Source organism: Carcharhinus amblyrhynchos, unplaced genomic scaffold (genome assembly GCF_965287045.1).
Source record: "Carcharhinus amblyrhynchos unplaced genomic scaffold, sCarAmb.v2.hapA scaffold_79, whole genome shotgun sequence".
Taxonomy (NCBI): Eukaryota; Metazoa; Chordata; class Chondrichthyes; order Carcharhiniformes; family Carcharhinidae; genus Carcharhinus; species Carcharhinus amblyrhynchos.
In genome coordinates, this window is record NW_027649819.1 from 396,361 (window position 1) to 417,569 (window position 21,209).

Here is a 21,209-nt window from a genome sequence, read left to right on the forward strand (position 1 = left end):
GCAGGCGACATATCAGCAGAACTGATAAATATATTGACACGCAATGGGTCATATTTACACAGCCGGACACACATTTACAATAACAGGGAAACATTTTACACAACAGCAGAAAACACCTCTCGACAACAGATAGAACAGATACAAAACAGGAAATATATTTACAAACAGGAAAACACGTTGCACAATAACAGCGAACATCACTAAACAGCAGAGAGCACAGTTACAGAGCAGGAAATATATTTGCAAACATATATTTTCATCACAAAATTCCTTCACATCAGTGACTGATTGTCCAATTCCGTGTATGCTGGTTTCCTATCACTTCATCTGTCGTTACATGTTTCCAGACAATGTATCTTGCTACTTTTGTGTCTGTGTTTCTCTTTTCAATGCATTCTTGGTGTTGTGTCGTGGAATTATGTGGCCAGACTTAGCCTCCTGACGCTGCTGCTGGCGTGAAACAATCTAGAATTGTATTCCTGACTGGCTACATTTATAGACAGCAGGACTTTATCGCTCCGTAGTAGAGTAGTGTAGCGGAAGCGTGCTGGGCCCAAAGGCCTGAGGTTTGTCAATCGAAATATTCTTCTGGTATTTCTATAAACAATAATGATTAAACCACTTCACTGCAAATGTGCAATATTTGTGATTTTTACGTGAAGATTATAGACAGATAATTACATTGGTTGTCTTTTCCGTGAAATGCTTCAATCTGCAGTAAAACACTTTTATATCCACACAATCCGCAAAGCCTTTGAAAATACACCAGTACATATTGGTGAAGAAGCTAATGGTGTCAGGGCACAACTTCAGAATTTGTGGACAATGTGAAATTTGGAAACATTGTTAACTGCGAGGAGAATCGTGCAAAACTTCAAAAAGGAGATAAACAAGTTGTCGGAACGAGTGGACAAGTTGCAGATCAAATCCAAAGCAGAGGATTGTAAAGTGACTCATTCTCCTTGGAAGATTATTGGGAGACAGCCAAAAGTAAAGGAGCAGACGGAGCTGGTTGTCTATGTGTATCAGTCATTGGACAGACCATTAAACTATCTCTCCGTGTATGCTGGTGTCCTGGCACTTCATCACATCATTCCACTACATAACACCAAGAATGCATTGAACATAGAACATAAAACATAGAACACTACAGCACAAACAGGCCCTTCGGCCCACAAGTTGCGCCGATCACATCAACACCTACCAATCCATAGACCTATCTATAACCCCCAATCCCATTAAATCCCATATACTCATCCAGAAGTCTTTTGAAAGACCCCAGCGAGTTCGCCTCCACCACCACTGACGGCAGCCGATTCCATTCACTCACCACCCTCTGAGTGAAAAACTTACCCCTAACATCACTTCTGTACTTGCCTCCCCGCACCTTCAATCTGTGTCCTCTCGTAGCGACCATTTCAACCCAGGGAAATAGCCTCTGAGAATCCACCCTATCTATTCCTCTCAACATTTTATAAACTTCTATCAGGTCGCCTCTCAACCTTCGTCTCTCCAGGGAGAAGAGTCCCAGTCCCCTCAACCTAACTTCATAAGGCATGCCTCCCAGTCCAGGCAACATCCTTGTAAATCTCCTCTGTACCCTTTCAATAGCTTCTACGTCCTTCCTATAGTGAGGCGACGAGAACTGCGCACAGTACTCCAAGTGAGGCCTGAATTGGGTCTTATAAAGTTGCAGCATTATCTCCCGGCTCCTAAACTCAATCCCTCGATTAATGAAGGCCAGTACACCATACGCCTTCTTGACCACATCCTCCACCTGCGAGGCCGATTTAAGAGTCCTGTGGACCCGGACCCCAAGATCCTTCGGCTCTTCAACACTACTAAGACTCCTGCCCTTGATAGTGTACTCGTTCATCCCATTGGTCTTCCAAAATGGACGACTACACATTTATCCGCGTTGAAGTCCATCTGCCACTTCTCCGCCCGGTCCTGCATCCTATTTATGTCCTGCTGCAACTTCTGACATCCTTCCAGACCATCCACAACACCACCGACCTTCGTGTCATCAGCGAACTTACTAACCCATCCCTCCACTTCCTCATCCAGGTCATTTATGAAAGGAGAAAGACAGACACAAAAGTAGCAAGATTCATTGTCTGGAAACATGTAACGACAGATGAAGTGATAGGACACCAGCATACACTGAGAGATAGTTCAATAAAGCGTATTGAATTGTATTCTTTATTAACAGGGGCTTCCAGTGCATGAACAAGGAGGTTATGTTAAGATGATGTAAGACGCTAAAACATCCACAGCTGAAGTATTGTGCCCAATTCCGGAAGTCACACAATCGGAAGGATGTGAAGACATTTGAGAGATTGCAGAAAAAGTTCATGATATTGTTTGTAGGACTGAGAAACTTCACTAATGAGAAAGGATTAAAGACTTTGGCACTGTTTTCCTTGGAGAATTGAATGTTGAAAGGAGATTTAATCGAGGTACTAAATCTCAAGACACACCTGGGCAGAATGGAAAGGAACAAACTGTCCCTACGCCTGGAATAAAAGAGATGAGATTTAAAGTCATTATCAAAGAGGGGAATAGAAACACGAGGAAAATGTTTTTCACACATCGAGTGCTTAATGTATGGAATGTACTGCTGGAGAGTGGAGGATAGTTCAACTGAAGCATTCCAAAAGGAATTAGACTGTTATTTAAAAAAGGAAGAATGTGCAGAGTTCCAGGGAAAAGGCGGAAATGCTCATTATCTGTCAGAACGTTAATATATTGTCATTCATCACTCATCACTGAATCGAGAATGAACTGTTCCCTGCCGTTTCGAAACAAGGTGAAGTGCAGGAATGATTCAATAACAGAAGAGATTTTGGTGTAAGTCTAAAGGAAAAGGTGCAGAAACCAGATATGTGTCTAAAATGTGTTGATGTTGGCAGAATGATAAACAGGTGCCTCCCGAAAGGAAAGCAAGAGTAAACATGAGAATAAGATAGAAACCTGCAAAGAAATTTTGAAGCAAAATTGAGCTGAGTTTAATGTCTGAAATTGTATCTGGAAGGCTATAAAATGTTTCATTGAGGAATGACTTTCTATTTCTGGAGTTTACACTGGGCTTTATTGGAACATTATAGGAGGCTGAGATGGAAAAAAAGAATCAGCATAAATCAAGATCAAGAATTAAAATGACTGGAGACTGAAATCCGAGTGATGTTTCTTGACTGAACAGAGATGCTTCGTAACGCAGACACTCAGTCTGCTCAATAAGCCAGTCAGCATTATCAACTTAATAACACCTAGAAATTAGAAATATAGAAACTAATGTTCCACCTGGAATGCGTGGTTAAGGCTCTGAACAGTGAGGACGGATACTGGAACGTCAACAATTCTGATCCATTTTCCTATTTCCTCAACAGATGATTTGCTCGCACTAGTGTTGATGTAGAGGTGCCGGAGTTGGACTGAGGTGGGCACAATAAAAAAGTCTCACAACACCGGGTTAACTTTGGAATCACGAGCTTTGGAGCGCTGTTCCTTCTTTAGATGAGTTGAGGGAGGTTGACAAATAGACAGGAGCACAATAGTATGATAATTACAGATTGGAGTGAGAACAATGGTTAGAATGCGCATCTTTTCGGGTAATGAAGCCGTTGAAAATACAGACAGTAAGGGTGGAGAGAGAGATAGTCACAAGTTAAAGAGGTGTGGATTGTCTCAAGTCAGGACAGTTAGAAGGATTTTGCCAACACAAAAAGTATGGTCGCGATGGGAAAGGACATCGTGGGTAAAAATACAAGAAAAAAGTGTATCAGAAGTCACAGCCGTCAAGCTGAACAGAACCAGATATCCATTATACAAATACTCCCAGTGCCTCAAGAGAAACCCTTTCCCCAACTAAGTGTTTGTATAGTTTTATTTTATTTTATTTTATTTTATTTTATTTTATTCTGGATAGGTTTATGGACGAAAAGGGATTGGTATAGGCTAGTGGGTCATTGTTTTTGTAACTGGTCGGCGCAACATCGTGGGCCGAAGGGCCTGTTCTGCGCTGTAATGTTCTATGTTCTATGTTCTATGTTCTATTTGTTTCTGTTGCACTGACAGGTAACAGTAAATCACAACCTTACCAACCAGTGACAGCCAGTTAAATAATCATCCCACACTCGCTGATAATGGAGTTTCTGACAGTGACAGTTTCTGACCATCCTCCGATTGGACCTGGAGGGAACCAGATTCACTGTCAGAGCTGGACTTTCTTACAGAGTGGGTGACAGAGCCAGGTGAGCGATGGTGATGGAGTGGTGACTGTGAGAGCATTTGACCAAGGCTCAGTTCCTGACCATCACTGTTCTGATTTCTTTAATGAGTTATCGCAGGTCATAACAGTAGGTGGACACTCTTAAAATGAAATTCACTAAAAATCCTCCCCATCACGATCTTTGTAATGGAAAATTCAGCTTCAATTTGCTTTGAGTGGAAACTTTGTGAAATGAAAGAACAGGCCTCAGAATTGATCAATGAGTTCCCAGTAAGGAACAATTGTAAAAAGGTGGCTTCAACCAGACAAGGCAAATTCAGTTTCCAAACTGCGCTCCGGGCTCTCCTGGTGCCTGATGGAATCAGCAACTGAGGAAGTTCCGTAATTTAAACCATTGCAAATAAGAGCTGTTTGTCCACGGCGAGTGATGGTGGTATAGTGGTGAGCATAGCTGCCTTCCAAGTAGTTGACCCGCGTTCGACTCCCGGCCATCGCATTGGCAATTTAATTACGACTTTTTCCACTTTCTCTTCCATTTTCAACAGAGTGGGTCGAAACAGGGCGGACACAACATTTGACTATCATGAAATACAATAGAGATTTCTCTTTTTCCTGTGTTTATTCGGACCTAACTCATTTCTACTGAAAAATTATTGAGCTGCAAAAACAAGTCTTTGACCTAATCAATGAGTTCTCCGCCAGAGACAAACAGACAAAGTAAAAGTAGAGGAACAAATTTCAGCTCACACACTGTGCTTTGTGCAATAACGGTGCCTGATGAAGTTAGTGTGAACGCTACTGAGGTGATTATATTAGAGGCCTAAATTGCGGCGCTGCGATGGACGAGTGGTTAAGGCGTTGGATTAGAAATCCAATGGGGTTTCCCCGCGCAGGCTCGAGTCCTGCTCGCAGCGATTATCGTTAAAAGCGTTTTCTTCCGGCAGCCGCTGACCCGGAACTCTTCTGCTATTTTGGTGCCAAGTATGTGGATCACCATCATGCTTTCAGCTCCATGGCTCCGGGCCGAGTGCAGGAAGGTGAGCTTGAAGAGGACACCTGGGTGCCCTCGGGCTGGCATGGACAAGATAAGCCGAATGATTCAGTGCTGTTCCCTTTCTCTGGTTCCATGAGGGAAATCATAATGTGAGCAGATTGAAAAATAAACAGCATCAGGAGCGCAAGGACAAAACAAGGTCTCATTTCAGAGGAAGATTCTTATGGAATGACACACAGAACATAAGAAATAAATTTCATCAGAATACACTGAATGATCATTTCAAAATGCTGCTTGGATGATATGACATCGTGTTCATTCAAACACATTGCTGCAAGCTGGTCATTATTGGGCGTTAGGAACTCCTGGTTATAGCAGATTGGGAATGGAAGGAGCAGCTTCACATCTGCACATTGACAGGTCAAACTGTGTCTCAGATTGACAGCTCCCAGGACAGGTTTTCCTCTCCTCTCGCTCTGTGCTGTGGATTCTCGGGGATTAGTTGGAGTTTCCCAGCTCAGTAACTGTGAAAGCCTCTGAGGCCGGCGATGCTCACAGTGTCTGTTCCCCAGATTCAGGGGGCTGCAGCCAATCAGAGCTGTGCCTGGGTTAACCCAGAGCTGGTTGAAACGATGATATTGTTCACAAGCTGAATTCTATTTGATCAGATGTAGATACAGATTGTGTGCACTCAGTCACTAAACAACAAGATCCCGCCTTCATATAGAGTTGATGAGAGGGGATGGAGGGATAGAGTGAGTTAGAGCAGTGAGACACAGACCGCCAGACAATGTCTCAGTGACAGAAATCCCCATAAATTCCGGCTTTATCCAGAGAGATACTCTTGGAGAAACAGAAGCTGCAGTCTCAGCTCTCATAAGAACATAAGAAATAGGAGCAGGAGTAGGGCCACCTAGCCCTTCGAGCCTGCCCCGCCATTCAATAAGATCATGGCTGACCTGAAGTGGATCAGTTCCACTTACCCGCCTTCTCCCCATAACCCTTAATTCCCTTATCGATCAGAAATCTGTCTCTCCGTGACTGAAATATATTCAACGTATGCAACATATCCACCACTTCAATGGGCAGAGAATTCCAGAGATTCACCACCCTCTGGGAGAAGAAGTTCCTCCTCAATTCTGTTCTGAACTGACTCACCCTCCCCATCCCGCTCTTATTTTGAGGCTGTGCCCTCTACCTCTGGTTTCCTTTCTAAGTGGAAAGAATCTCTCTACCTCTACCCTATCGAGCCCCTTCATTATCTCATATGACTCTATAAGATCACCCCTCAGCCTTCTGAACTCCAACGAGTACAGGCCCAATCTACTCAATCTCTCCTCATAAGTTAATCCCCTCATCTCCGGTATCAACCTGGTGAACCTTCTCTGTACTCCCTCCAAGGCCAATATATCCTTTCGCAAACAAGGGGACCAAAATTGCACACAGTCGTCAGGAAGGCGGATTGGATGTTTGGCTTCATAACTGGAGATGCTGAGTATAAAAACTGGGAAGTTCTGCTCAATCTTTATGAAGCCCTGATTAACTGTAGCTGTTTTAGGATTGCCCCCAGACCCGGTAACCACACTTTACAAAGTGTGTGAGAGTCCTTATACAGGGGGAAAGGAGATTTACTGTTTTGGATCCAGCGGTGAGGGATTTTAGCTCCCAGGTATGGCTGGATAACTCGGAGTTTCTCTCTTTGGAGCAAAAGGGATTGAGTGGCGCTGGAAGAGAGGTGTAAAAGAGTAGAACATATTTAACTAAGGTACACAGGGGGAAGTTGCTGCATTAGCTGCTAGCAGAAGGATTCGGGAACAGGCATTGAAGATTGAAGACAGGAAGTGCAGGAGGCAAAGCATCCCGATAGTGCGGAAGGAGGCCATTCGGCCCAGATATTCTCCACCGACTCTCCGACAGAGAATCCCTCCCTGTCTCCCCACGTAAATAGTCTGCTAATTCCCCCTAACAATAAGGGTCAATTTAGCCTGGCCAATCCACCTAATTTGCACATCGTTGGAGATGGGAGGAAACCGGAGCATCCGAAGGAAACCCACGCAGACAGGGGGAGAGCGTGCAAACTCCACACAGACAGGCAGCCAAGAATGTTAGAAGTGGGCTTGAGATTTCTGCTGTTGGCAAACTCTGGGGATTCCATTTCAATTTTTTGGCATCTGGGAATCAGAGAAGTAACTAAAAACAGAACTGAAAATAAATATAATCACGGCAGTTATTCACATGGCGCTAACATTTGGGGGTGTACTGTGTCTGTTGACCGTGTGGCCTTATGGATAAGGCGTCTGACTTCATTTTTCATAGCAATGGTGATATCAGAAGATTGCAGGTTTGAGTCCTGTCGCGGTCGTTTTGCGCAGAAATTTGTAGAACTTCCAGCAAACTGAGACTTCCTTCTTCAGCTAAAAGCTCTGCATTTTCTTGCAAACATTGCAGGGCGCTTTCTCAGAATGTATTTCCTTGTTGTTTTGTTCATTAATTTTTCTCATCTCATTATATTACTCTCCCCTCAAGGAATCAACCTTTTTTGTAAATTATTTCCTTTCATAAATTATTGATGCTCCCAAATGGACGAACAGGCTTTGTAGCAAATAGTTTAATACAATTCTGTGGGGGAAAATCTAATCTCCTCAGGAAGAGGTTTAATAACGAGCTGAGCGATGGAAATGTGGAAATCGAAGCACAAACAGATCAGCCATGACCTCAGTGAATGGCGGGACAGTCTTGTGAGGCCGAATGGCCTTCTTCTGCTCTTATTACTCTTATTTACCCAGAGGGTGGTGAGGGATTGGAATGCCCTGCCTGCTGCAGTTGTAAATGCGCCTAGTTTGGGGGCGTTTAAGAGATCCGTGGATAGGTTTATGGATGAAAAGGGGTTGGTTTAGGTTAGAGAGTCATTGTTTTTTACCTGGTCGGCGCAACATCGTGTTCTATGTTCTATGTTCCATTTCCTCTGTTCGTGTGTCCGTCGTCTGATTCCAAATTTCCCCTCAGCAGGACTGCTGAAACCTACCAATACTCACGGTTCACTCGGAGCACAGGAATCAAACTGAAATATGGACAAATTAAAATCTGACCGGGACTCCCAGGTCTTTCAGACTGTATGGTTTCTTTCCGTGTTCTGCAGGGATCTATTCTCTGCAATGAGTTCTCTGGAGGTGAACACTGCTTCGGCTTCCACTCATTGTCGCCACCTTCATTACAAAGCATTGTCTTTAAATAAAATTGCAGGGCTCGTCCGGGATTTGAACCCAGGACCTCTCGCATTTTAGTGCTACACCCAAAACGAGAACCATACCCCTAGACCAACGAGCCACCCGCTGCAATCCGTGGCCATTTGGCATTATTGAAACAACATTCCATCCAATCCCACTCCCCCCGCCTCAGAGCCTCGAGACCTGACTTCTGTTCTGACCCTTTGCTGACTTTGCACTTTCTCCCCCGTGGTTTCCTCTGGGTGCTCTGGTTTGCTCCGTGGTTCAAAGATGTGCAGGTGAGGTGGACTGACCATGTTAAATGTTGCTTTAGTTTCCAAAGACATGCACATTAGGGACTGAATCGGTGCAAGTTTGATATTTACCTTGAATATTTTCCCCTGGTTCTTGATGAACTCTTGACTGGAATATGAAAATCTCTATCATTGAATCACTACAGTGCAGAAGGTGGCCATTCTGCCCATTGAGTGTGCACTGATTCTCTGACCTATCCACACAACCTCACATATTTACCCCGTTAATCCTCCGAATCTAAACATACTGGGAGACACAAGGGGAAATTTAGCATGGTAAATCCATTTACCCTATCAATGGAGTGCGGGGGGAACCAGAGCACCCGGAGGAAAGGGAAGCAGGCACAGGAAAATTGTGGAACACAGGTCACCGAAGGCCAGTATTGAACCCGGGTCCTTTTACTTTTCATTGTCTCTGTATAATTTTCCTACCAGAATGAATCACTTCACAATTCTCAGCTTTGAATTTCACCTGTAACTTGTCCACTCATTCCGTCAACTTGTCTCTGTCCTTTTTGCAGTTTTACACTATCCTCCTCAGAGTTCACAATGCTCCCAACTTTCACATCATCCACAAATTCTGAAATTGTGCCCTGCACACCATGACCTCGGTCACTAATATATCCTGGAGCATGTTCACAGTATCTACAGCTTGTGTGCAGGTCAATGTGATTTACTGCAGTTTGAGGGTGAAAACAGAAAAGCGGAGCCAATGCAAATGCTTGTATATCCCACGGAAATGTTGCAGAATTGCTGTCAAGTGGTTTTGTTGTCATCGTTAACAGAAAATAGCAGAGAATGGCTTTGATGCATCAAACTCTGAATTATCAGTCCAGCACACTTCCGCTGCGTCACTTTGCTCTGGTAAATCCAGCTCCCCTCTGCTGCCTATCAATGTAGCCATTCAGATATTCACTTCCACATTGTTGTTTAACTCCAGCACGAGTGTGAGGGAGCTTCAGTCTGGCCACACAATTCCACTGCAGAACACCAAGAATGCAATGGACAGAGAAAGACACGCACAAAAGCAGCAAAAGAAACTGTTTGTACACGTGCGGCGACAGACAAAGGTTCCGGGAAACCGGCAGGACCCGGAATTGACCACTCACATGTTAAATTAGTTTTCTGTTGCAAATATATTCTTGTAAGCATATTTCCTGCTGCACAGCTGCCCTGCTTTGAACTATTGTTCAAAGATGTTCACTGTTGTTGTGCAAAGTGTTTCACTGTCTGTAAATATATTTCCTGCTGTGCTCTATGATATAGAGGGTTACAGCATGGAAACAGGCCCTTCGGCCCAAAGTGTCCATGCCGCCCAGTTTTTTTTACCTCGGAGTTATTCCCAATTATCGGTGTTTTGCCAATATCTCTCCAGACCAGTCTTACCCAGGTAACTGTCTCAAATGTTGTTGAGTGTTTTTTTTCTGCTGTTGTGTAAAATGCTTCCCTGTTGTTGTGTTTCTGGCTCTGTAAATATTTTTTCCTCCTGTTCTGTTTAAACATAGAACATAGAACATTACAGCGCAGAACAGGCCCTTCGGCCCACGATGTTGCGCCGACCAGTTACAAAACAATGACCCACTAACCTAAACCAATCCCTTTTCGTCCATAAACCTATCCACAGATCTCTTAAACGCCCCCAAACTAGGCGCATTTACAACTGCAGCAGGCAGGGCATTCCAATCCCTCACCACCTTCTGGGTAAAGAACCTACCCCTGACATCCGTCCTATAACTACCACCCCTTAATTTAAAGCTATGCCCCCTCGTGCTAGATTTCTCCATCAGAGGAAAAAGGCTATTACTATCCACCCTATCTAAACCTCTAATCATCTTATATGTTTCAATAAGATCCCCTCTTAGCCGCCTTCTTTCCAGCGAAAACAACCCCAAATCCCTCAGCCTCTCCTCATAGGACCTCCCCTCCATACCAAGCAACATCCTGGTAAACCTCCTCTGCACCCTCTCCAAAGCCTCCACATCCTTCCTGTAATGTGGGGACCAGAACTGCACACAGTACTCCAAGTGCGGCCGCACCAGAGTTGTGTACAGTTGCAACATGACGCTGCGACTCCTAAATTCAATCCCCCTGCCAATAAACGCCAAGACACCGTATGCCTTCTTAACAGCCTTACCTACTTGACTCCCAACTTTCAGGGATCTATGTACACATACACCTAGATCCCTCTGCTCATCCACACTATTCAAAGTCCTCCCGTTAGCCCGATACTCGACACATCTGTTATTCCTACCAAAGTGAATTACCTCACACTTCTCCGCATTAAACTCCATCCGCCACCTCTCGGCCCAGCTCTGCAACCTGTCTAAGTCTTCCTGCAAACTATGACACCCTTCATCACTATCTACCACACCTCCGACTTTGGTGTCATCAGCAAATTGTCCCCTTCTCTGACAAACGTGTTCCCTGTTGTGTAAAAAAGATTCTCCGTGAGGATGTTTTTTTGTCAGTAAATTGTTGCATGTTGTGTGAAGATGTTCTCCCTTCTTGTGTAATATTCTGGTTGCATATAAAATCCATTTAGTACAGATCGAGGTTTCTCGGGGTAAAGGGAAACCAAATATCAATTGGTGTTCTGCAGGTAAAAGCTACCTCACAGTTATCGTTAAGTTGCTACATCACCACTATGAACAGGAATAGCAGAGGATGGTTTCGATCCATCGACCTCTGGGTTATGGGCCCAGCACACTTCCGCTGCGCCACTCTGCTACGGCAAAAACATCTTTCTGCTGCCTATCAATGTAGTCAGGCAGATTTTCACTCCTGTATCGTTTAATAGGAACACCAGTGTGAGGAGGCATCACTGCATCACACCGAGAATACAATAGACAGAGAAAAACACACAATAGCAGCACGAGAGACTGCTTGGACACACGGAACGACAGACAAAGTGTTGGGAAACCGGCAAGACACGGAATTGAAGAATCCATCACTATTTTAAAAGGGATTTTCTGTTGCAAATACATGTTTGTAAATATATTTCCTGCTGTGTAACTGTGCTCTCTGTTGTTGAGAAGTGTTTTCTGCTGTTGTGTAAAATGCCTCCCTGATGCTGTAAATGTGTTTCCGGCTGTGTAAATATGATCCATTTTGTGTCAATATTTTTATAATATTCTGTGAATAAATGCTCTGCTCTGTAAACGTGTTCCCTGTTGTGTCAAAATATTCTCCGTGAAGGTGTTTTCTGTTCAGCAAAATGTTAATTATCTGATCTCATGATGTTCCATGTTGGGTTAAAATGTTGTGTCAAGATCTTGTTCTTGTACAAAACTCTGGTTAAACTGCAAGTGGATAACGATCGCCCAATTTCGACTGCCTTTTACCCTCTGTTAGTGAATGTGATTGGGTGATTCATATTGTATCCAACACATGCCTGTGAGTGAGATTTGTTCTGTATCTCTCTGTCTCCGGTAGTAGTTGCGAGTTTTTATTTGTTTTATTCATTTCGAGAGGTGGGTATCACTGACTAGGCCAGCATTCATTACCAATCCCTGACTGGCCTTCAGTAGGTGGTGGTTTGCTGCTTTCTTGAACTGCTGCAGTCCCTGAGGTGAGGGAACAGCCACGGTGCTGTCAGCCTAACAGTGTTTCAGGATTTTGCCGCTGCGACAGTGAAGACGCTGTGATGGATTTCCAAGTCGAGACGGTGAGTGGGTTCGAGGCCGGGTGGGTGGGAGACGGGGGGCGGGGTGCGTGCAGCTCGCAGTGCTGGTGCTCCCTTGTATCTGCTGCCATTGTCCTTCGAGATGGTAGAGGTGTTGGGTTAGTGGGTGCAGTCTAAGAAGAGAAGATGAAGGAATATTGTTCCTATTGCAGAGGAGAGAAGGATGGGTTTTAATGCGCTGAGTGTTTAGGACCTGGAATGCGCTGCCTGAGGGTGTGGCAGAGGCAGCATCAAATCAGGACTGACAAGGAGGAATGGGATCAACACCTGAAGTGAAGGGATTTGCAGGGTTATGAGACAAGAACTGGGAAAGGGACGAGCCGAGTTGTTCTTGTACAGACCAGCGGACAAAATAAGGGCCGAATGGTCTCCCTCTCTTTGTTGTATCCATTCTAAGATTCTAGATGTATGAGTGTTGGACTCATTCTGTATCGCTCTGTCTCTGGTGTGACATATGTGTGTGATATTCATTATAAATCTATCTGAGAGACTTTGCAAATCTGTACACATTCTACCCGGAAGATACCTCATTGAAAACGGCCTTTTGTTCTAATTAGTATATGATTCCGCATGATCCTCTACTCAAAATCTTCAATGTAACATCATCTGCGTATCTCTGAAATTCATTCTCCATTGTCTCATTACTTTCTTTCGTACATCGATACTCGTTGACTCAACTGTTCCAGGTAATAGCAAATTCCAAGTTATATTGACTACATGGGAAACTACATTAATATTGAATTCTCCATGGGATTTAATGCTGACATCCAACCATTAATTGATGTTTGATCTGTCTCTGCAACAGCGACAGTTAATGTGTATTTTCTTCCGCTCTGCTGCAGTTCTATATTGCGGCCAGTAGATGTCAGCACACTCTGATAGACGGAAGTCCAGACATCAGGGAGAGGCACAACAGAGAGGCAATGTTCACATTATATTGAAGCTGGGACGGAGAAATTTCGAAGTATTAAATGTGTGGGCCATATCAATTCGAAATCCACCAGGACTCTGCTTTCCTCTGTATTCATCATTTAAACACCGATAAATCAGCAAGGCTGTGCTTTTAAACTGGAAGTATTAGTAACGGTAGGTATTTTATTTTGAAGCAAGTGACATTTTGAATCATTGTTGATTAGCACAGTTAGAATTTCATTATGCAACAGTTTAAGTATTAATACAAACCTATTAAAACATACATTATGCAAAGTTTTACTTACTTCTGATTGGGAATGGTATAGAGAGAAACTTGCTTTTCTTGATTATATATTACTGACCTATACCTGGGTGTACAGGTTTCAATCTCAAAATTTGTCAGTGGTGAAAAACTTGAAAATATTCTGAACTTTAATAAGAAGGGTATTGATAATCTTCAAGAAGATGTAGGCAGGCTGGTGGAATGGACAGACACGTGACAGATACAACTTAATTAATGTAAGGAAGTGTGAAGTGAGACATTTTGTTCCGAAGATCAAGGAGAGACGATACAAAATAAAGCGTACACCTTTACCCTTCCTAATCCCTATTGCACCTTTACTACGCTGAGATGCCACAGCCTCTTCACCCATCTCAGAACTCATGAATATCCAGCCTGAAGTCTGCATTTCACCGTGATGCACAGTGATCATTAAACACTTGGCACTCCAACTTTCCTTAACATCTTCTGCAAGGATTCCCTGCTCCATCTGACAACTCAGTCAATGTCGCATCTTCACTTAGTGCACTGTCCATGGTAGGATTATCCTGCCCAGTCCCCAGGGTGTTTCACCTTGGTCAGTTGTATTGCCCAGATTGCATACTGTTCCAACTTTTCTATTCTCCATTAATAATAAATGAAAGCCTGCGGCTGTTGTTGCAGAGTGGCGCAGCGGAAGCGTGCTGGGCCCATAACCCAGAGGTCGATGGATCGAAATCATTTTCTGCTAGTACACTTTTAGCAACAGCAAAAAGAATTGCATGGCGGCTCCTTCAAAATGATTTGACATTTCCATCCAAGGTGCAGTAATTTTCTTCCGCTTCTCGTTACTAGTTAACATTTGAATGAGTAACAGATCGCTGAAATGTCATTTACTCACAAACAGACACAAGCTGTAAATGTTGCAAAGATACACAAGCCGAGATTTTTTTCCCTTGGGGCAGAACTATGAGGTTGATGGTGGGAGATACAGGAGGGATGTCCGAGGTAGATTCTTCACTCAGAGAGTGGTTGGGGTGTGGAATACACTGCCTGCTGTGATAGTGGAGTCTGTCTGTGCTTTATATGCTCTGTCTGAGGCCAGAACTCTCCATTCACCTGACGAAGGGGCTAACCCCGAAAGCTTGTGAGTATATTATCAAATAAATAGGTTGGACTAAAACCTGGTGTTGTCAGACTTTTTACTGTGTTTACGCCAGTCCAACGCCGGCATACCCACATAGTGGAGTCGGACACTTTAGGAACTTTCAAGCGGTTATTGATAGGCACATGGAGCACTCCAGAATGATTGGGAGTGGGATAGCTTGATCTTGGGTTTGAACATAACTCGGCACAACATTGAGGGCCGAAGGGCCTGTACTGTTCTATGTTCTATGTTCAAGAATCATCCCTTGAATAAACACTGCCACCTTTCAATGTTTAGCGGGTGAGTTTCATGAAGAGCTGAGTGTGATTCCCGCCTTTCTGCTTCTGTACAAATTTAGTCAAAGGAAAATTATACAAATATATGTTCAATTCTCCTTGTCTTTCACAAAGAACTGAGCGTGTGTTGGATACAGTTTCAACAGTAGCTTTAAAAAGATAGAGAATGGATTTACAAATTTAAAATTCAAAGGGTGATATCAATGCCTGAAGTGGTTTCCAGGCTGTGGCGACTCGAAAAACAATACACGTTCTCAATTTGAATTGTTCAAAATCATAGAATGGAACATCCATTGTGGATAAAAGGAAACTTTAAACTGTGCAGCTGTGCTGTGCTTCAGGAGCTGGTTTTACACAAATCTCCGTTAATTAGATGTTGCCTCACCTGCTGAGCATTTCCAGCATTTTTTGGTTTTTTGTCAGGTTTCCAGCTTCCAGCTTTGTGTTGTGTTCTGTGCAGGTGTTTAACTGGAACAGGGAATAGCTTCTGATCAGCCCTGTGACAGATAGAGTAGAATGTATCTCCCAACTATCAGGCCTGCGAGATGAGACTTCAAGCTGTGCAGGGAAGTGAGGAAGAGAGAGAGAGGGAGCATCATTCTGTGATGGACAGATTTCCTTTCTAGAGGACGAAAAGGTCTGTATTTCCACAACTGTTTTAACAGACATCAGATGTCCCAACATGACTTGCAATCAATGAAATCCCTCTTAACAGTCCTTAACCTTTTAACTAGGAGATTATTGAATTTATCAATAGTTTCCATAGTGTCAAAAATCCATCTCAGGACAAGTAAAGTAAAATTTCAGCATGTGTCTCTGTGTCGCGTTTGACTTCCAAATGATGGTAATTCAGTCCCTTAAAGGTTGTGAGTTTGAGTTCCACCACAATCGGATTATGGATCAGGTTAGTAACAAACCAGTTGCTGCTTCATTGATGTGATTCACCTTCGGCACCGACATTTCCTGCTCTGCCATCTCTCCATGCTGTTTCTGTTAACCCGGCTCCCACTGACTCGAGAATAAATCACAAACCTTTCTTAAAGTTTGACACAACGTTCGCTGGTTGGGTTAGAAATAGTAACAGGGTGGTGGTGGATGGTAAATATTCATCATGGAGTGCAGTTACGAGTGGTGTGCCTCAGGGATCTGTTTTGGGGCCACTGTTGTTTGTAATTTTTATTAATGATCTGGATGAGGGTATAGTTGTGTGAATTAGTAAATTTGCTGATGACACCAAAGTTGGAGGTGTGGTAGATTGTGAGGAAGGGTGTCATAGTCTGCAGGGAGACTTAGATAGGTTGCAGAGCTGGGCCGAGAGGTGGCGGATGGAATTTAATGCAGAGAAGTGTGAGGTAATTCACTTTGGTAGGAGCAACAGATGTGTCGAGTATAGGGCTAACGGGAGGACTTTGAATAGTGTGGATGAACAGAGGGATCTAGGTGTGTGTGTACATAGATCCCTGAAAGTTGGGAATCAAGTAGATAAGGTTGTCAAGAAGGCGTACGGTGTCTTGGCGTTTATTGGTAGGGGGATTGAATTTAGGAGTCGCAGTGTAATGTTGCAACTGTACACTACTCTAGTGCGGCCGCACTTGGAGTACTGTGTGCAGTTCTGGTCCCCGCATTACAAGAAGGATGTGGAGGCGTTGGAGAGGGTGCAGAGGAGGTTTACTAGGATGTTGCCTGGTATGGTGGGGAGGTCCTATGAGGAGAGACTGAGGGATCTAGGGTTGTTTTCGTTGGAAAGAAGGCGGCTAAGAGGGGATCTTATTGAAACATATAAGATGATTAGAGGTTTAGATAGGGTGGATAGTGATAGCCTTTTTCCTCGGATGGAGAAAGCTAGCACGAGGGGGCATGGCTTTAAATTAAGGGGGGGTAGCTACAGGACGGATGTCAGGGGTAGGTTCTTTACCCAGCGGGTGGTGAGGGATTGGAATGCCCTGCCTGCTGCAGTTGTAAATGCGTCTAGTTTGGGGGCGTTTAAGAGATCTCTGGATAGGTTTATGGACGAAAAGGGATTGGTATAGGCTAGTTGGTCATTGTTTTTGTAACTGGTCGGCGCAACATCGTGGGCCGAAGGGCCTGTTCTGCGCTGTAATGTTCTATGTTCTATGTTCTATGTTCTATGTTCTATCATTTTTCAATTAGATATTTCATTTCTTATGGAAGATAAATAAGATTAAGGAAGGCACACAGGCAACAACAACTTATAAATAACTACAATCAATAAATAAATATCAGTGTCCTCCAACCTGGCAGTATCTCCTTTTTCACAAATACCACCAGATCTGGAACGTATTTCCAGCATTCCGCTGAACCCACCCACAGAAATGACAGGCTCTGTGGCTTAGTTGGTTAAAGCGTATGCCTCATAAGCAGGGGATCTTGAGTTCAAATTCCAGCGTGAGCCTTTTTCAATGTTATTCTGATCTTTCTGTTGCGCTTCTCCTTCCAGATCCTTGTGGTTGTGGGTTTGGAAGGTGCTGGCAAAGGAGCTTTACTGAGTTGCTGCAGTGCATCGTGCAGATGGTGCACACTGCTGCCATTGCGTGTTGGTAGTGGAGGGAGTGAATTTTTATACATGGGAAGCGAATGAAGCGGGATGCTCTGTCCTGGATGGTGCCAAACTTCTGTAGTTCTGTTCAAGTTGAATTCACCCAGACAAATGATCTCAGGAAACAAGGTGATTCGATTTCCTCCCACATTCCAAAGATGAGCAGGTTGAATGGATTTGGCCATGTTAGATTGTCCCTTCGTCCCCAAGGTATTTCCATCAGTAGATTAGCGGAGTGGGTGTGTGGCACTGCGAGGATAGATCCTATGTGCAATTCTCTGTCGGAGAGTCGGTACAGACTCGATGGGCAGAACGGTCTCCTTGAGCACTGTCGGGATTGTGTGTTTCTCAGGCCATTTGACTGTGTTCGGAATTCCCTGAGAAAATAATGGAAATGTGTGTTGGTAGAACTTACAGCATTGGGTTTATTGCGGGTGAAATTTTTTTTAACTGCAAGATGATGAAAATACCTGGATCATCTCAACAAATAGTGAAAGTTTTGGTGGAGAGTCTCAAAGTTTTTCCATCGTTGGAGATTATCCACTGTGAAGGGAAAGACAAAACTGACAAGCAGAAATGGATTTTGTGACTGGCACAATTGCAAATATCATTGGGAAAGAATCAAGAACCCAGGATCTACCTGCTTACTGAGCAGGCGCTTTAAACAACTAAGCCACAGAGCCTGTCACCTATGAAAGCGGTCTGTTTGAGGGAATTTTGGAGGCTATGGGCCAAATGACCTCCTTCCACACCGTATGATTCTATGATTCTGACGAGGTGCTGAGAACACAAGCTTTATAAACTATTAGGTTGTGTGGTATTATCACTGGAATATTAATCCAGAAACTCAGCTAATACTCTAGGTCTCGAATCTTGCCATTTCAGTTGGTGAAATTTGAATTTAATAAAAAAAATCTGTAATCAATAATCTACTGCTGGCCATGAAATGACTGACCATCATCGGAAAGACTTATATGATAAACTTTGGGGAACAAAACCTACCGTCCTTGCCCGGTCTGGCCCACATGTGACTCCAGATCCTCAGCAATGTAGTGGACTCTCAGCTGTCCTCGGGCTGCGAATTTTGGGCAATAAACGCTGCCCAGCCAGTGACACCCAGGCTCCATGAATGAATAAAAAAGTGTCTGTGTCCTATTGGAGTTCTACTGAAATTTCTGTAGCTCATTCAAAACCATAGGACGTCCCAAAGTATGTTAATGACAATGAAGTATTTTTGAAATTTAATCACTGTCCAATGGCCCAGTCAGCGACGCTGAGAAAAGTCCACCGGAGATTCAAAATGAGGAAATCCATCAACTCGTTTACAATCGCAGAGATTGCAAATACAGAATGGATTCCAAGCTAATTTACAGTTCCGGGAGCTGACTGTCAGAACTCATCGCTTGTACACGCACAGTTCCACAGACAGAATCAGAAAGATCCCAATCCTCACACAGCAGCAGATAATGAAAAAAAGGAACACAGTCTGAATGAAAATAAAGGCGAAGTCAGCATATTCCCACATTACCATCCACTCAGCCCTAATCTCAACAGGGAGGGTTTACTGGTAAGGATGCAGTCGGAGGATAACCACATCTCAGCCGAAGGGCAAAGCTGAGAAAATCTAACGTGCTCTCGAATAGTTCGCCAGCATTTCTATTATACGCCGCATTCCCGGAACTTCACAGATTGAGTTCAACTTCAAAAAAGGGGCACAGAGTATGCAACATCGACGAGGATGGGATTTGAACCCACGCGTGCAGAATACAATGGATTAGCAGTCCATCGCCTTAACCACTCGGCCACCTCGTCATACAGTAACGAACGTTCTAATCACCTCTTGAACAAAGAACACATTTCTCCTGTAAGATAATGTTGTGTTTCTGCTTTCTCTTTAATTTTGGTTCGTTGTTCCTCTTCCATTCGATTTCAATCCAGAGAAAGGAAAGAGGGAAACAACTCCCTGTTTGAGTTTTGAATTCACCAAAAATAACAGAGATGTAGAAGGGCTTTTTGTGTTGTGAGCTTGTAGCGCAACGGTAGCGCGTCTAACTCCAGATCAGAAAGTTTGCGTGTTCAAATCACATCAGGCTCAACTAACTCTTACTCATTGGATTTTGGATCCGGATAAAGTTGTTTGTTGCCGAAAAAACAAATCTCCAAACTCTGGTAGATACTATATTTTATGTTTTTGCTCAATCTGCACCTGTACCTCGGGCAATGAGAAGACAATATAATTAAAGAGAAGCATTTCAGCTGTAAAGCACTTTGAAACTTCCAGCGGTTTTGGAGAAAAAAAACATTTCGAGACAAGATAAAAACAAAATCCTGCCGATGCTGGAATCTGAAACAACAAAGGAGATGTTAGGGGTAAGTTTTTCACTCAGAGGGTGGTGAGTGAGTGGAATCGGCTGCCGTCGGTGGTGGTGGAGGCGAACTCGCTGGGGTCTTTTAAAAGACTACTGGATGAGTATATGGGATTTAATGGGATTGGGGGTTACAGATAGGTCTATGGCTTAGCAGGTGTATAAGTGATCGGCGCAACTAGTGGGCCGAAGGGCCTGTTTGTGCTGTGGTGTTCTATGTTCGATGTTCCAAATGAAAATGCTGGAAAAACTCAGTGGGTCTGACATCATCTGTGGAGAGAGACCAGCTGAGATTGTCCAGAATGTTCAGACTTCAAGACACCCCGTCTTTCCTCCAAAATTAAAAAGAACATGCGGTTTGATATGAACGGCAAACGCACCTTTCTTTCTCCACCTGATTTGTGTTTTTTCTTCATGCATCCATCTCATTCTCTTTCCTGCTAATCCAAAAGTCTTAATGAGTTTGTTAAAGCCGCTGTTTGCTGCATTAAATGGTTCACCGCATTGGGGAAAATAACTGATCTCGTCAGAACTGAGTTGTCGCTCCGGAAGTGAAAATGACAAGTGTACGATGCGTATGGTCGCGTTAGCTGCCATTTCCTCGTTAGTATAGTGGTTTGTATCCCCGCCTGTCATGCGGGAGACCGGGGTTCAATTCCCCGACGGGGAGTTTATCGCAATTTTATTACTTCAAATTGTACTTGTGTTGTTCTCCAACTTTGAAACAGAAACGAAAAAGGCTGTCCAATAATGAAACTTTCAAAAATGCAAATCTTTACATTTTTACCGACACTTTTCGTGACCTGAGATCAACGTTCGTTCAATTCACCAGCATTTTGGTTCACCTTTGATCTGGCGATGCCACGTAGTCAACACGTGGAATATTACCCTGAGAAGTGTCAGGAACAGAATCGCGAGCTCTACACAACCTTTGTTGACTTCGCGAAAGCCTCCGACACTGGAAGCCGACAAGGCCTGTGGAGGATCATGTCAAAGTTCGGCTACCTCCCCAAATGCATTCAGATGGTACGCCAGTCCCACGATGGCATGATGGCCAGAGTACTGGATGGCAGAGAATCCTCTGAGGCTTTACCAGTAAATTGTAAATGGAATTTAATGGAATTCAGGGACATGTACACACAAAATTGTCAGTGAACAATCGTTTTCCAAAACCAAAGAAATTAAACAGTGGTGTTCCCTAAGAATCGGTATGAGTGATAGATCTATTCTGGGAAGATATGTACT

The 21,209-nt window shown here is 43.7% G+C and overlaps 3 non-coding genes across 3 annotated transcripts; 2 read left to right on the top strand and 1 right to left on the bottom strand.

Annotated features, from left to right (window-relative positions):
- Positions 1-5,063: 5,063 nt before the first annotated feature.
- Positions 5,064-5,145, top strand: trnas-aga (transfer RNA serine (anticodon AGA)). Its single transcript has one exon. It is a non-coding gene; the product is annotated as a tRNA-Ser (tRNA).
- Positions 5,146-19,328: 14,183 nt separating this feature from the next.
- On the bottom strand, positions 19,329-19,410 carry trnas-gcu (transfer RNA serine (anticodon GCU)). Its single transcript has one exon. It is a non-coding gene; the product is annotated as a tRNA-Ser (tRNA).
- Positions 19,411-20,562: 1,152 nt separating this feature from the next.
- On the top strand, positions 20,563-20,634 carry trnad-guc (transfer RNA aspartic acid (anticodon GUC)). Its single transcript has one exon. It is a non-coding gene; the product is annotated as a tRNA-Asp (tRNA).
- Positions 20,635-21,209: the final 575 nt, after the last annotated feature.